Source organism: Chlorocebus sabaeus, chromosome 15 (genome assembly GCF_047675955.1).
Source record: "Chlorocebus sabaeus isolate Y175 chromosome 15, mChlSab1.0.hap1, whole genome shotgun sequence".
In the NCBI taxonomy this organism is placed as follows: Eukaryota; Metazoa; Chordata; class Mammalia; order Primates; family Cercopithecidae; genus Chlorocebus; species Chlorocebus sabaeus.
In genome coordinates this window covers 37,585,400-37,603,486 of record NC_132918.1, presented here as the reverse complement: position 1 = coordinate 37,603,486, position 18,087 = coordinate 37,585,400, and the positions used below count along the sequence as shown (strand labels likewise).

General features: G+C 35.8%; 1 long non-coding RNA gene across 1 annotated transcript in view; it reads right to left on the bottom strand.

Moving 5' to 3' along the window:
• Positions 1–5,195: 5,195 nt before the first annotated feature.
• LOC119625766 (uncharacterized) overlaps positions 5,196–18,087 on the bottom strand; it is a 181,476-nt gene continuing 168,584 nt past the window's right edge. Inside the window, exons 3-4 of the long non-coding RNA XR_005241869.2 lie at positions 7,395–7,543; positions 5,196–6,909 (exon numbers count right to left, since the gene is read on the bottom strand). This is a non-coding gene — a long non-coding RNA (uncharacterized lncRNA). The remainder of the gene's footprint in view (positions 6,910–7,394; positions 7,544–18,087) is intronic.

Below are 18,087 nucleotides of genomic sequence, written 5' to 3'. Positions count from 1 at the left end.
TTTCTAAAAGTGATATTCCAGGATCCTCCTATAAGAATGCAAAGCACATTTTCCATGCCACACCTTTGTTTTCCTTGTTTCTTTCATCCAGAATGTCCTCACTCTACACTCTACTTCCCAACTAGTGAAATTCACCATACTTTCCAGGTTGAGCCCATGACTCCATTTCCTTCTAGACGATACAACTACAAAGGAATGTCTCCCCCTCTGAATATTGGAGTGATGCATTCCCTATTGTCTGTGGTGGCATTCACAGGTTCTTAGCTGCATTGGTATTTAATTCTGCATTATGATTGAACATTTACCCATTTTCTCTTGGTTTTCTCTACTAGACTGTGTTCTCCCCCAGGGCAAACATTTTCTGCATGTGGAGGAGCCATTCCTGGGCTGGGGCTAATCCCAGCATAGACTGATCCATTTTAAAGATTTCAAGTCCCTGGAGCTCCAGGTGACTGGCACTGGCTCAGAAAAAAGGAGCAGGTTCATTGGCTGATACTTAAAAGACCTGAGGCTCAACTATATGCATCTAATTGGCCCATAAATCTTAACATCAAGACAAAGCTTTTGTCTCTTTATAGACTGAAACCCTCTCTTGGAGCTGAATGTATCCTCTTATGAATTATTTGTTCTAACTTCCACAGTATAAACCTATAATGTAGTATTTAGTAGCACTGACTTTGGAGTTAGACTCCTTGGGCGTAAATTTCAGTAGTATCACTCTTTCAACACAATTTATTTGCCATTTCTGTTTCTTACACGCCTCCTTTATAGAATAAGGAAAATAGTACTTACGCAGTTGATGACTGCTGTACTAAAGGTACTCATGACAAGCTATGCATGTGCAAAATACAAGGTTACTAACTCACCTGGAGTTAAAGAAGCCCTAAATATATATATATATATAAAGCAATGCTTAAATTATTATTAGTAGTATTGATTATTGAGTTAATATTAACTTTAAAGTACTTAGCACATTATGAATGCAGTGTTAAATATTTTTATTACTATTGATATTGCTATTTCCCCAGTGCTAGGAAGGACTAGAGATGGGGAGAGATATTAATGGCTAATTTGTGCAGGACTTGCACCACCTTATTGCCAAGTCTGGATTCCAGAGCCCCACATGACCCTCTGTGTTCACAGTGCTGACACAATATTATATAGAAAGTAGGAATAAAATGCACTTATTGTTTAAATTTATTATGGCCCAAAGCAATAATTACCAAGTACATTACATAGGTTTGGAACACTAAGAGTCCACTTACACACACATACACCCACCCACCCACAAACACTTTGGACTTCATCAAAATCTGGAGATATGCTTTCCTATAGCGCTTATGTTAATTAGATTTTCATAGATATCTTGCCATGAGAAGAAAATAAAAATTGTCAACAGACTTGCCTTATCAAAACTCATGAATTTCTGCAAACACATATTTTCACAGTTGATGGAAGCATTTGACTGAATATCTTGACTTTTTGACTTATATGAAACAGCTCATTAAATGTTTTGGTATTAAAAGCATGTCATTCTTATACTTTATTATTTTTCTTCTGCAACTTTGAGGTGGTACACTGAGGAATTGACAAAACTTGTGTTCAGACTCGAGTCTCATGACCTGAATTTCAATGTTCTGTCCTTAAAGTGATCTGAGTTTTGTGTGGAGAAATTAATATTCCAGAAAATACTTGTATTCCAACATAACACCTATTGTACTAGATGAGTGCATGACAGATTATTAAAGTGCAGAATCAAGGACTATGTTGGCGTGTGGGAATAAATGCAGTGGATCTTGTTTTGCTCACAGAAAAGTTGATGCTAACATTGTCCTTAGTGATTAGGGGGAGTCTGATGGGTAGATATTGGCAGGTGGGATGACAGTGGGATGGTCAGAGGGAAGGGGACATTTTAGGCAAAGGAATGGAATGTTCCAAGGCTTGGAAGCATGAAAAAACAAGGCATAACGAAGGAAAGCAGGCCAGAGAGCATTTTATATGTGGAAGGAACATTTTGGTGATTAAATTCCAAAGGATGGCATCACCGTGACCAGACCATAATAGACCCCATATAACATTTTAAGGAGTTTGAATTTTGTCCTGTAGAGCAAAGTGAAAGATGATAAGGAAAAAAAAAGAAAAAAACTAACTTAATTAGCTCATGCTGTAGAAAGAGTATTCTGCCTGCAGTGAATGAATTCTGGAAGGCGGTCGTGAAGTCTAACCTGTACATCAGGAGCTATTCAAATAATTCGGGAAAGTGACGATGGGTGTGTGAATTAGGGCAGGAGTAAAGGGGCTGGAGAGGAGTGGCAAATTTGTCAGGGCCTTGGGACATGACACTCATGGTACTTCAAAACTGGTGATTGAGCTGTGAGGTGGAGGCCGTAGGCCCACTCCACACTCAGGTGCATATCTTGAAGGAGGAATAGATTTTGAAGTAAGTTGCTGAGTTTGAGAGTAAAACATATTTGGTTCAAGATGCATATCCAGGCAGAACTCTTAAGTAAGCCATTAGATACTTTCATTGGGTGAAAAGTCTGCGTATGAAACAGTGATTTGGAAGTCTCTGTGGAGAATACAGATTTTTTTAGGTGAACAGGTTGTGGTTCAAATAGTTAGGATGGGTAGGTTGTTAAGGGGGGGTGGAGTGTAAAAGCAAGAAGACAGATGATGAACTTTGGAAAATACAAATACTGAATGATGGGCAAGAGGAAGAAGATACAGGAATAGGATATTTTATATTACCAAAATAAATCATCATCAAGAAGTAACTTTATAATACTTTTTTTTTAAAAAATTTATTTATTATTATTATACTTTAAGTTGTAGGGTACATGTGCATAACGTGCAGGTTTGTTACATATGTATACTTGTGCCATGTTGGTGTGCTGCACCCATCAACTCGTCATTTACATCAGGTATAACTCCCAGTGCAATCCCTCCCCCCTCCCCCCTCCCCATGATAGGCCCCGGTGTGTGATGTTCCCCTTCCCGAGTCCAAGTGATCTCATTGTTCAGTTCCCACCTATGAGTGAGAACATGCGGTGTTTGGTTTTCTGTTCTTGTGATAGTTTGCTAAGAATGATGGTTTCTAGCTGCATCCATGTCCCTACAAAGGACACAAACTCATCCTTTTTTATGGCTGCATAGTATTCCATGGTGTATATGTGCCACATTTTCTTAATCCAATCTGTCACTGATGGACATTTGGGTTGATTCCAAGTCTTTGCTATTGTGAATAGTGCTGCAATAAACATACGTGTGCATGTGTCTTTATAGCAGCATAATTTATAATCCTTTGGGTATATACCCAGTAATGGGATGGCTGGGTCATATGGTACATCTAGTTCTAGATCCTTGAGGAATCGCCATACTGTTTTCCATAATGGTTGAACTAGTTTACAATCCCACCAACAGTGTAAAAGTGTTCCTATTTCTCCACATCCTCTCCAGCACCTGTTGTTTCCTGACTTTTGAATGATCGCCATTCTAACTGGTGTGAGATGGTATCTCATTGTGGTTTTGATTTGCATTTCTGTGATGGCCAGTGATGATGAGCATTTTTTCATGTGTCTGTTGGCTGTATGAATGTCTTCTTTTGAGAAATGTCTGTTCATATCCTTTGCCCACTTTTTGATGGGGTTGTTTGTTTTTTTCTTGTAAATTTGTTTGAGTTCTTTGTAGGTTCTAGATATTAGCCCTTTGTCAGATGAGTAGATTGCAAAAATGTTCTCCCATTCTGTAGGTTGCCTGTTCACTCTGATGGTAGTTTCTTTTGCTGTGCAGAAGCTCTTTAGTTTAATGAGATCCCATTTAAGAAGTAACTTTATAATACTTTAGGCCAGAAGTTTACATAATTTGATGCTGAATATAAAGAAAGTACTGTTATAATCTGTGTGCAGTCTTAATGACATACTGGATACATATTGTGAAATGCCAATTATTTAAAGCAGCTTTTGAAAGGAGGCCCCTTTCTAGCAGTGCACAATACCATAATAAAATACATTTTATGAATCATCTTCTACAAACAGTATCCCTGGTAATCATTAAGATGTCATCTTTATTATGCCAAGGCCAAAACCAATGTTACGGCTTAATATAGTTTGCATTTCTGTTTCTTCTCGTCTTATGTAACCTGTATTTTTGACAGCCATTTAGCTTACATTATAATAGTATAATGTATCATGACAATGTATGTGTCATGACAGTATTGCACTCAGTGAAAAAGCTGTTACATCTATGGACTTGAAAACATAAATCATGAAAGTTTTGTTGAAAAAATTTATTATTTAATCAGTTTGGAAGTTGAGTGATATTTTAATTGCCTCTTTGTTTACCATTCTGATCATGATTTACACTTTACTGCTATCCAGAGTCCGTGTTAACTAGTAAAAACAAACCATATTTGAGAGTTCACTCTTAAATCTAAGATCAAATGATTTTTCAGATTATTTATTTAAAAATAATTCTACAGGCCATGCTCACAATTTATAATTGCTTAGGTGCAAGTCAGTGTAAAACAATAGTGCTACATTTAAAACATGTTGTTTAGAACGAATTCGCTCATTAAAAGTTTACAGAACCCCATCAAGCTTCTCATAAAACTGTATGGCTTAAAATTTAACCTAGCAGTTTCATGGTGTGAAATCTTTTTTGACATGTTTCTCAAAAAGATAAAAAGAAAACTTGCATAAAATTTCATTTGGGTAGAATATCAACTAATAAGATTCAATCAAAGGTATCTGAAATTTCTTCAAGATAAAATTAAAGACAAAAAGATAAAAATTAAAGGTAAAATTAAAGATAAAAGATAAAAAAGCTATTTTAAGTAAAAGATAAACTTCTATTCTAGCACTAGTAGTTGGTTAATTTAAACTGCCTAAGTATGACCAAGAAAAAGAGAGAAAAAAGATGCCTCATACATATCTAGAAAGCAATAAACTCATTAAAAGTTGCTTACAAAATCTTCATAGATTTTCCAAGCTTTAACAAAATTCCAAAGCATTACTCGAATAGGCCAGATGATTGAAAATGTTATTTAGATAGAACTATCTCGTGACTTACAACGTAACACACATGATATATATTATTTTTATTCTGTTAGAAAGTCAAGACATAAAATGATTGGCAGGAGTTCCTTATCAGAACAGAATCTCTTAGAACTAGAAATGAATGCCTTTTTCTGCACACGAACTCTTTGGCTGCATAAAAGTATCCATGGAAACCCTTACCTGTTAGTTCTAATATGCATATACAAGGTTATTTTCTTTTCCATTTTATTTCAACAAAAACGTGAATGGAATAGAAAGCACTGAACTACTAGAAACTTCCAAGGCCTTACATAACAGTTTTTGACAAAAAGCTCATTATATTTTTATAGTTTCTATTTGGCACAAGACCAAATGACTTTACAGAATAACAAGAATTATTAAATGTCCTATTATGCTTATGGATACAAATTTATGTTTTTATTATTCAGGAGCCACAGTTGGTATACATTCGATTTAAATGCTATTTTATCATTTTTTGGTCAAATAAAATATACGTAGTGAAAAAAAGTACCTCCTAAAACTTCCTAAAAGCTAGCTTGCATCTGGATAAGGTGTGGAATTGAAGGAAGAAGCTAGAGAGGGGTGATGATTGCAGAAAAGCCAAGACCATGGTATTTATTTTAAAAAGTTTTTAATTAGATAGTTCACAGAATGAAAGAACTATGGAAACAAATGAAGTGCACCCAGATGCGAACAAGAAAAGGATATTTATTCAGAGCTAGCATAGTAAGGAAGTCAACCGCTGTTATTTATGTTTGGCAGAGACTCAAAGGAAGGCAGAGGAGAAGGAAAGCTTTAGAATGGAAAAAAGGGAAGACTTCGGGTCTGCTTGATTGAAGGCTATTGGTATGGGGGAGTCGGAAGCCCGATAACTGAAAGAAAACTATCCTATGAGGGTGATTAGGCAGCATATTTGTCTTTCTCCAGTTGGTCTAAAGTTGGAAGTGGGGGAAGGCAGCTAAAAATTGTGAAAGTTGTCCATTATTGATCAGGTCCTGACCATTTTGGGCTAATTGTCGTGGAGGCTGTGGTCTTGCTCTGGTTATTGAAGTCTGTGGGTTAGAATTCTATTTCTATGTGTGGTGTGACTGTGTATTCAGTCTCTCAGAACTAAAGGCTAGTGATATTGTCAATTAACTAAAAAAGCTGAGCTCTGAGGCAGACATTAAAGAAAAGTAAAGAAAGTGGACTGGGTATTTAAAAAATGCGTAATAAGAGAATGGCAGCAGGAAGAGAAAATTTTTTAAAATGGAAATAAATGTGTGAACCACAGTTTGGGAATAAAGGTGGAGATGGGGCAGAAAAAAACAGAAGCAAGCAGGCTAACAGTCTTTTTGTATCTCTCTTCTAAAAGGAGAGAGATCAAGAAATAAGATTCAATAAAAGATACTTGAAATTCCCATATGCAACACTGAATTTATCATAGCAGGCTCATACACTTTTCACTGAGTTAAGAAATATTCAATTAAATGGAAATATCAAACACATAGGATAGTCAATTTACTGAAATATGAAAGCCCTTCGATATTTCAGTTGATATCTTTTAACATTGTGAGCTAGTGTTTGTGTAGCAGGGCTCTTCTTTCAAAACTAGATTAAATTATATGTTTCTCAGGTTGGCCCTGGAGATCAAAATGTCTTTATTCAAGGGCATGCAGGCAAAAGAACAAGCACATCTATCATGGAACATTCAATAGTCCTTTACTGTCTGACGCATCAGATCTTCTGTCCAAACTTCCCACGGATTGCTCCAGTCCTGCAGATCTGGATCATTCTGTGTTCCCAAGCCCATCTGTGTTCTGTTGGCAGCTGAGAGATTGCATACTGCAATTTCTCTCTCTCTGATGTATGTCTTCTAAGCAACCCAAACATAAAGAGTAACACAAGTTTATTAATTTTACTTTTACATATGAAAAGTTGCAATGTTACAAGTGATTCTGGAGTTGTGGGAAATTAAACATGCACAAGAGGGTCCTCAAATCAAAGGCCAGGATGTGGTCCCTAGTTCTTAGCTCCAGTGTGACTCCAACAACCTCCAGTAGAGACAAAGGCAGCATCTCACCGTAATTATTCAGTTCTACTCTCCACCAAGAGGAGAATAAAATAATTCTTTTCATTGTTTTTTTTTTTTTTTCATTTTAAAAGCATTCTTTCACTTTTAAAAGCACTTTTGAGGTAATCCTGGATCTGCTTTATAAATGTCATGAATCATATAGGCAGTAAAACAATGGAGAGGGGGAATTAGCAATAAGATTATGCTATTTGATTAATTTCATAATGTAATATTCTTCCCCTTAATTTACTCAATATTGGTAATTAGTAGTGTGATTTTTAACTTACCTCATAAAATATAGTCTTGGATTTCAGGACAATCCTTGGTATGAGGGAACATTTTCCGTTTGTGTCCTCTTCCTTTGTAGGGGTACTCAAGACTTTGAATGCATAGGCTCAGTCCTGCTGTGCACTTTCTACACAAATCCTGACCAAGCCTGCGAGTATGGACAAATATTTATTCAGACCAATAGGTAGAGTTTGGCATTGACCTGGCACCCAGAGTACCCAAAGTAGTTGCTGTTCTATATATTCACCAACCACCTGTCTTCATCCCAAACTTTACCTTATGATCAGATTTCTATTGATTTCTTTTTTTGTCATATATGCTAAACCTCAACAATTTTAGCTCAGCTTCTCTTTGTCATGTACTTTATTGCAGGAGATAGGGGAAGACTCTGTTGTTCAAACCTGTAGCCACTGGATCACATCATGTTCAGACAGAGCTCACTGAAACCATAATGCAGGCCCTTCCTTGAGAAAGGGCTACTGATCTACCTCTCTGAGCAACTTTGATCTCATGGCTTGTAAGGCCAAACTGAATTGAATGGGCAAGTGATTTTCAAACCAGTTACAGATATTACATAACAGCTTCTCATGCACATGGGAGATAGAGTCTCACTCTGTCGCCAGGCTGGGGTGCAGTGGTATGATCTCGGCTTGCTGAAACCTCCGACTACCTGGTTCAAGAAATTCTCCTGCCTCAGCCTCCTGAGTAGCTGGGATTACAGGCATGCACCACCACGCCCAGCTAATTTTTGTATTTTTAGTAGAGATGGGGTTTCACCACGTTGGCCAGATTGGTCTCCATCTCCTGACCTCGTGATCTGCCCACCTCGGCCTCCCAAAGTGCTGGAATTACAGGCATGAGCCACCGTGCCCAGCCAACATTTTTGCTTTTTGAAAGACACTGATGGGAATGAAAAAAATCTACAGATTAAGAGAAAATAATTGCAAATTATATATTTGATAAGAGATTCATATCCAGAATACTTAAAACACTGTCAAAATTCACTACTAAGAAAACAGGCAACCCCATAATAATTTGGGCAAACAATTTGAACATATACTTCCAAAAATAAAAGATATGCATAATATATTAACACATAAAAATACGTTCAAATTTTTTTCATCAAAGAAATGTAAAATTGAAACCACAATGATATACCACTAGACATCACAGTAGTGCTTAAAGTGAAAAAGGCTTATCATAGTAAGCGTTAACAAGGATGTGGAGAGACTGAAACTTTTACAATTCTGACAGGTAATGTAAAATGGTAGAACCACTTCCAGCAACAGTTTGTTGGTATCTTAAAAAGTTAAACATGTAGCTATTATATGTTCTAGCCACTCCACTCATATACATTTACCTAAGATAAATGAAAATATATATCTATTCAAAGACTTATACATACATATTCATATCAACTATATTTGGAAACAACTCCAATTTTTACCAACCAGTAAATGGATAGAAAATTCTGGTATATCCATGCAATATTTTTTATTCAACAATAATAACTAATGAGTTGGCCAGCATGGTGTCTCATGTCTGTAATTCCAGCATTTTGGGAGGCTGAGGCAGGCGGATCACTTGAGGTCAGGAGTTCGAGACTAGCCTGGCCAAAATGGTGAGACGCTGTCTTTACCAAAAATAAAAAAAATTAGCCAGATGTGGTGGTGCATGCCTGTAATCCTGGCTACTCGGGAGGCTGAGGCAGGAGAATCACTTGAACCTGGGAAGTGGTGGTTGCAGTGAGCCGAGATCATGCCACTGCACTCCAGCCTGGGTGACAGAGTGAGACTGTCTCCAAACAAACAAACAAAAATCAAAAAAACTTATTAGTTATTGATACCTATACAACATAGATGAGTTTCAAAAATAACTAAGCAGTGTAAAATAAGTCAGACAATAAAAAGAGAACATACAGTTTGATTTCATTCATATAAAATTCTAGAAAATACAAACTAACCTATGGGGCAAAAAGCACACCAGTGGTGAGAGTTGATGAAGGGAGAGATGACAAAGAGAGATTGTAAAGGGACATGAGGTAAGTTTGGATGTGATGGGTATGCTTATCTTCTGCTCATAGTTTTCTGGGTGTATACATCTGTCCAAATTTATTAAATTATACATTTTCAATATATGCAGTTTATTTTATGTCAATTGTACCTCAATATAGTTGTAAGGGAAAACAGCAACATGGTGGTCTTTGAATTCCTCACTTTTAAAATAAGAAAGACAAACTACAATTATTGCTGAGGACCAAAATTCTGTGATTCTGTAAACAAGAAGGCTAAAGATGAGGCCCAAAAGGTAGGAGATTGTACATACAGTGTTGTTAATGTCTTGTTGAAACTGCAGAATAAGAGCATGTATTACTGGGTAATGAGAGTATTTCCCCTAAAATAAAATGGATTCTAGTTTGTGGCTCTTTGGCCTAGGATGGGGAAAATCTTCCTCCTTCTAGTCCTAATGGTGGTGGCCAGCCATTCTTAGCTACATGGAGATAGGCTGGAAGGGAACAGCAAAACAGGCCTGCAAGTTCTCAGTGACAATGACATTGACCATAGCTGCTACAGTCAATGTTATTCACACTGAGAACTTGTGTGGAGATACGTCAAGATCCTGGGATATGTGATGATCAGGGCAGTGGTGAGGAATATCCTAAGTTCCAGGGGTCATGTATGAGTTTTGGATTTTATACCAAGGTAGCAGAATTTCCAGAGAAATCCTTTTGAATAGAGAGGAGCAAAATGGATCTCTTGAGTCTCAGTCACCAAAGGAAGTGGCACGGTAGCAATTCAAGAAGGCCAGCTTGGACCTGGCAGACTACATCCCGAGCACATGTGAGAAAGTACTTCTTGAATTGGTGGATCAGCAGAAAAGAAGAATTTGGAAGTATACTTACATTGACAGCATTTCTTTATATATCTCAGGTAAACATATAGTTTAATAGGTTAGGGCCAATAATGCAATGATTAGAAGAGTGGACACGAATTCCCGGTGCCTTTCTTAACCTTCTTCAGCATACATGCATTACAAAATAATGCAAGGATTTAAAAATCATGCTATACTCCTGACCCGCATACCACTATAACCCATAATTATACTGTTTCTGCTCACTTAGCAACTAGCCTATATCTTATATGTAGCTCATAGGACAAGACAGCTTTCAGTGGAAGATCTTTAGAAATATGATTAAATACCATCTTGATATTTGGGAAATTAACATCAGATTATTGTCTTGAAATATCACCTAAGAATTATTTCATGTCTTATGTACTTTGAACTATACAAAATTGCTGTTTTAATAGGTCAAATATGGTTTCAAATTGGAAATTTCATGATTCAAAATCAAAAGGTAAAGAAGGAAGGAGGAAAAATGTCAGACTGATAAAGAGAAGGAAAAAATCATAGATGTTATGTCAAGCCATCAATGTGCATTAAAGAGATATTTCTCAAATCTAGACTATTAATATGAACTACAAATACAATAACTTCAGATACATAATTTACAACTGATTAAACTTGTTTCAAGTTATTTTATATTGGTTACCACTATTGTTGAACTTGCTTCCACAGATCACATATTTTGGCAGAGATATCAGTTGCTTTTATTTTATTCCTTTTTTTTCTCCTAGAGCCTTCAGATGAGATATATTATTACTTATCGAGAACAGGAACAAAATAGACATTTTTCTTTGACATTTTCTATGAAACTGTAAATTGGATTATACTACAGCTATTTCAAGAGGTCATTTTACTTGGTTTTTGAAGAGAGAAAAAGTGATTAATGTTAAGAAACCCTTGATATAGGAATTTAGTGTCCTTGAGCTCCGTATAACTACCTTTTCTAAAGCTGCTAACACACTGCAAGCGATCAATGACTCAATAATGTAAATTTATAAAACATTGTACACACATACACACACATACACATGTACGTGACCTTCCAGAAGTTGTTCATGTGTTAGAAATTAACAGTTTTTGAAGTCTGTAGGTTACCATGGAAATCTGCTGTTGATGCTCACTCCATTAACACATTCATTCCTAGAAAATAACAGCTCTGATTCCTTTACCATTGTCATTAATAATACTGTTGTGCTATCAGATACTACATCTTATTTATTCTATCTAACTATATTTTTGTACTCATTAACCATCCCTTTTCCTCCCTATACCCACTTCACTTCCAAGCCTCTAGTACCTACCATTCTATACTGTATCTCCATGAGTTTAATTATTTTGATTTTTAGTTTCCACAAATAAGTGAGAACATGCAATGTTTGTCTTTCTGTGCCTGGCATATTACACTTCATATAATATCCTCCAGCTTCATCCATGTTGTTGCAAATGACAAGATCTCATTCTTTCTTGGCTGAATGGTATGCCATTGTAGATGCATACTGCGTTTCCTTTATGTGTTCATCTGTTGATGGATACTTAGGCTGATTCCCAATCTTGGCTATTGTGAATAGTGCTGCAATAAAAATGGCAGGACACATATCTCTTTGATATACTGATTTACTTCTTTTGGGTATATACCTAGTAGTGGGGTTGCTGGATCATATGGTAGCTCTGTTTTTAGTTTTTTGAGGACTCTCCATACTGTTCTCCATAGAGACAGTACTAATTTACATTCCTATCAACAGTGTATAAGGGTAACATTTTCTCCACATCCTCACCAAAATTCATCATTGCCAGTTCTTTGTATATAATAAAAGCCATTTTAACTGGTATGAGGTGATATCTAATTGTAGTTTTGATTTGCATTTTCCTGATGTTCAATGCCATTGAGCACCATTTCATATACCTGTTTGCCATTTGTATGTCTTCTTTTGAGAAATGTCTACTTAGATGTTTTGCCCATTTTAAAAATTGGATTATTAAATTTTTTCCTATTGAGCTGTTTGAGCTGCCTATATATTCTGGTTATTAGTCCCTTGTCAGATGTATAGTTGGAAAATATTTTCTTTCATTTTGTGAGTTGTCTCTTCACTTTGTTGATTGTTTTGTTTGCTGTGCAGAAGCTTTTAAATGTGATGTGATCACATTTGTCCATTTTTGCTTTGTTACCTGTGCCTGTGGGGTTTACTCAAGAAATCTTTGCCCAGATCAATGTCCTGGAAAGTTGCCCCAATGTTTTCTTTTAGCAGTTTTACAGTTTGAGGTCTTAGATGCAAGTTTTTGATTCATTTTGATTTGATTTTTGTATATGGTAAGAGATAGGGGTCTAGTTTCATTCTTCTGCATATGGATATCCACTTTTCCCAGCACCATTTATTGAAGAGATTATCCTTTCTTCAATGTATTTTCTGGGCATTTTTGTTGAAAATGAGTTCACTGCGGATGTATAGATTTATTTCTGAGGTTTGTATTCTGTTCCATTAATCTATGTGACTATTTTTATGCCAGTACCGTACTGTTCTGGTTAGTATAGATCAGAAATATAATTTGAAGTAAGGGGAAGTGATTCCTCCAGTTTTGTTCTTTTTATATCAGGATGGCTTTCTGGGTCTTTTGTTGTTCCATATAAATTTTAGGGTTTTTTTTCTATTTCTGTGAAGAATGTCATTGGTTTTTTATAGAGATTGCATTGAATCTGTAGTTTGTTTTGGCGTGTGGACATTTTAACAATATTGATTCTTCCAATTCATGAATATCGAGTATCTTTCCATTTTTGTGTCCTCCTCAATTTCTTGCATCAGTGTTTTATAGCTTTCATTACAAAGGTCTTTCACTTCTTTGATTAAGTTAATTCCTAGGTATTTTATTTGTAGCTATTGTAAATGAGATTACTTTTTCAAGTTGTTTGCTGTTGGCATATAGAAATGCTACTGATTTTTGTACACTGATTTTTGTATCCTGCAACTTTACTGAATTTGTTTATCAGTTCTAATAGTTTTTGGTAGAGTCTTTAGGTTTTTCCAAATATAAGACCATATCATTTGCAAGGGCAATTTGATTTCTTCCTTTCCAATTTGGATGCCCTTTTTTCTTTCTCATGTCTGATTGCTTTAGTTAGGACTTGCAGTACTATGTTGTGTAACAATAACATATGGTGAAAGTGGTGCATCCTTGTCTTGTTTCAGATCTGAGAAGAAAGCCTTTCAGTCTTTCCCTGTTCAGTATGATATCACCTGTGGGTCTGTCACACACATGGCTTTCATTATATGTGTCAGTTGGTTTTATGTGTCTAGAAATGTATCCATTTATCATTGTATTGAGGTGTGTTCCTTGTATACACAGTTTTTTTAGGGTTTTTATCATGAAGGGATGTTAAATGTTATCATATGCTTTTTTCAGCATAAATTGAAAAGATCATATGGTTTTTGCCTGTCATTTTGTTGATGTGATGTGTCACATTGATTGATTTCCATATGTTGAACCATCCTTGCATCCCTGGAATAGATCCTACTTGGTCATGAAGAATCATCTTTTTAATGTGTTGTTGAATTCAGTTTGCTAGTATTTTGTTGAGGATTTTTGTATCAATGTTCTTTAGTGATATTGACCTGTAGTTTACTCTCTCTGTCTCTTTTTAAAAATGTATATGTGTCTACTCTTTCTATCTCTTTTTAAAAATGTATATGTGTCTAGGGTAATACCAGTCTTGTGAGTTTGGAAGTGTTCCCTCTTTCTTTATTTGTTGAAATAATTTGAGTAGAATTGGTGTTATTTCTTCTTTAAATGTTTGGTAAAATTCATCAGTGAAACAATTGCATCCCAGAATTTTGCTTTGCTGGGAGACATTTTATAACAGCTTTAATGTCATTACTTGTTATTTTTCTATTCAGATTTTGGATTTCTTCATGGTTCAATCTCGGTATATTGTATGTATCTGGAAATTTCTCTGTTTATTCTAGGTTTTCCATTTTATTGGCATATAATTGCTCATAGAAGCCTCTAATGATCCTCTAAATTTTTGTCATATCAGTTGTAATATCTCTTTTTTCATCTCTATTTTTATTTAGGTCTTCTTTCTTTCTCTTTTTTTTTTTTTTTTTTTTTTTTTGAGACGGAGTCTTGCTCTGTCTCCCAGGCTGGAGTGCAGTGGCCGGATCTCAGCTCACTGCAAGCTCCGCCTCCCGGGTTTACACTATTCTCCTGCCTCAGCCTCCCGAGTAGCTGGGACTACAGGCACCCGCCACCTCGCCTGGCTAGTTTTTTTTATTTTTTTAGTAGAGACGGGGTTTCACCATGTTCGCCAGGATGGTCTCGATCTCCTGACCTCGTGATCCACCCGTCTCGGCCTCCCAAAGTGCTGGGATTACAGGCTGGAGCCACTGCGCCTGGCCCTTTCTTTCTTAATCTGGCTAATGGTTTGTTGATTTGTTTTCATGTTTTCAAAAACACACTGTTCATTTTTTAAATCTTCTGTATTGTTTTTTCTTTTCATTTTCATTTATTTCTGCTCTGATCTTTATTATTTCTTCTACTAATTGTGGGTTTTGTTTGCTCTTGCTCTTTCAGTTTCTAAAGATGCATCATTAGATTGTGTATTTGAAGTTTTTCTTTTCTTCTTTCTTTCTTCCTTCCTTCCTTCCCTCCCTCCCTCCTTTCTCTCTCTCTCTTTGTTTCTTTCTTTCTCTTTCTTTCTTTCTTTCTTTCTTTCTTTCTTTCTTTCTTTCTTTCTTTCTTTCTTTCTTTCTTTCTTTCTTTTCTTTCCTTTCTTTCCTTTCTTTTCTTCCTTCCTTCCTTCCTTCCTTCCTTCCTTCCTTCCTTCCTTCCTTCCTTCCTTCCTTCCCTTTCCTTTCCTTTCCTTTCTTTCTCTTTCTATAGGCCTTCCACTTAGTACTTCTTTTGCTGTATCCCATAAGTTTTAATATGGTGTGTTTCTATTCTCATTTGTTTTGAAAAATTTTAAAATTTCCTTTTGAATTTCCTTATTGACTGATTGTTCATTCGGGAACATATTGTTTAATTTCCATGTGTTTGTATAGTTTCCAAAATTCCTCTTGTTATTGATTTTTAGGTTTTTTCATTGTGACTTGAGAGGATACTTGATATGATTTCAATTTTTTAAAAAAATTTTAAGACTTGTTTTTTGCTTAAGATGTGGCCTTTGAGAATGCTGAGGAGAAGAGTGTGTTTTCTGCAGCTGTTGGATGAAATGTTCTGTAAATATCTATTAGGTCCATTTGGTCAAGAGTACAGATTAAGTCTAATGTTTCTTTGTTGATTTTCTGTCTGGATGATTGGTCCAATGCTGAAAGTAGGGTGCTGAATTCTCCAGCTATTATTATTTTGGGGTCTATCTCTCTCTTTGGCTATAATAATATTTGTTTTATACACCTAGGTGCCTAGTGTTTGGTGCATATGTATTTTCAACTGTTATATCCTCTTGCTGAATTGGCCCCTTTATCATATAATGACCTTCTTTGTCTTTTTAAAATAGTTTTTGTTTTGAAACCTACCTTGTTGGATATAATTATAGCTACTCCTGCTTTTTTTTTTTTTTTGTTTCATTTGCGTGGAATATCTTTTTATCATCCCTTTATTTTCAGTCTTTATTTGAGTCTTATAGGTAAAGTGTGTTTTATTTGTCTTATAGGTTAAGTGTGTTTCTTGTAGGCAACAGATCGTTGGGTCTTGCTTTTTAATCCATTCAGCCACTCTATGCCTTTTGATTGAGAAATTTAGTCTGTTTATATTTAGTGTTTTTATTCATAAGCAAAAACTTACCCCTGCCATTTTGTTACTTATTTTCTGGTTGTTTTGCGGTCTTCTCTTCCTTCTTTTCTTCCTTTCTGTCCTCCTTTTGGTGAAGATGACTTTCTCTGGTGGTATGATTTAATTTCTTGCTTTTTATTTTTTGTGTATCCGTTGTATGTTTTTTAATTTGAGATTACCATGAGTCTTCAAATACTATTTTATAATCCATTATTTTAAGCTGACAACAACTTAACACTATTTGCATAAACAAAGAAACAAAAAGAAAACTAATAAAGACTTTATGCTTAATCTGACCCCCCATACACTTTTAAAGTTTTTGTTGTTTCTATTTATATCTTATTACATTGTCTATGTCATGAAAAATGGTTGTAGTTTGTATTTTTGATAGGTTTATCTTGTAGTCTTTCCACTTAAGATATGAGTAGTTTACATACCACAATTACAATGTTATAGTATTTTGTATTTATCTGGGTACTTACTATTACCAGTGAGTTTTGTACCTTCATATGATTTCTTATTGCTCATTAACATCCTTTTCCTTCAGATTGAAGAACTCCCTTTAGCATTACTTATAGGACAGGCCTGGTGTTGATGAAATCCATCAGCTTTTGCTTGTCTGGGTAAGTGTTTATTTCTCCTTCATGTTTGAAGGATATTTTTTGCTGGATATACTATTCTAGGAGAAAAGTTTTTTGTTTCTTTTTGTCAGAAATTCAAGTGCCATGCTACTCTCCCCTGGCCTGTAAGGTTTCCACTGAAAAGTCTGTTGCCAGACATATTTGAGGTACATTGCAGGTTATTTCTTTATTTTCTCTTGCTGCTTTTAGGATCCTTTTATTATCCTTGACCTTTGGGAGTTTTGATTATTAAATGTCTTGAGATGGTCTTCTTTAGGTTAAATCTGATTCATGTTCTATAACCTTCTTGTACTTGAATATTGATACCTTTCTTTAGATTTGAGAAGATCTCTGTTATTATCTCTTTCAATAAACTTTCTACCCCTATATTTCTCTCTGACTTCTCTTTAAGGCCAATAGCTTTTAGATTTGCCCTTTTGAGGTTATTTTCTAGATCTTGTAGGCATGCTTCATTGTTTTTCATTATTTTTAAATTTTTCTCCTCTGACAATGTTTTCAAAAAGCCTGTCTTCAAGCTCACTACGTCTTCTGCTTGCTCAATTTTGCTGTTGAGAGATTCTGATGCATTCTGCAGTTTGTGAATTGAATTATTCAGTTGTAGAATTTTTGCTTGATTTTTTGTTAATTATTTTGATATCTGTTAAATGTGTCTACTAGGATTCTGAATTCCTTCTCTGTGTTATCTTGAGTTTCACTAATTTTCCTCAATAAAACAAATTTTAATTCTCTATCTGAAAGGTCACATATTTCTGTCACTGTGGAATCAGCCACTGGTATCTTATTTTGTTCATTTGGTGAGGTCATGTTTTCCTGGATGGTCTTGATGCTTGTGGATGTTCATCAATATCAAGGCATTGAAGAGTCATATATTTATTCTAATTGCTGTAGTCTGGACTTGTTTGTACTCTTCCTTCTTGAGAAAGCTTTCCAATTATTCAAAAGTATTGTATGTTTTGATCTATGTCTTTGGTCACCATTGGTGCATCTGCATTAGGGAGCACCCCAAGCCTAGTAACACTGTGGCTCTTGCAGATTCATGGAGATATTACCTTGTTGGTCTTGGGTAAGATCTGAGAGAATTCCATGGAATTACAGGCAGAGTCTCTTGTTATCTTCCCTTACTTTCCCCCAAACTAGCAAAGTCTCTTTCTCTGTGTTGAGGTGCCTGGAGCTGGGGGAGGGGTATCCTGTGACCATTATTTCTGGCACTGTTCTAGGTTACACATGAAGGTCTTGCCCATGGCCTGTGTTGACTATTGCCTGACTACCAGTGAAGTTTATTCAAGGCCCAAGGACTCTTTAGTCAGGAGCTGGTGAATCCTGCCAGGTCTAGGTCTCTCCCTTCAGGGCAGCAGGTTCCCTTGTGGCCCAGGGTGTGTCTAGA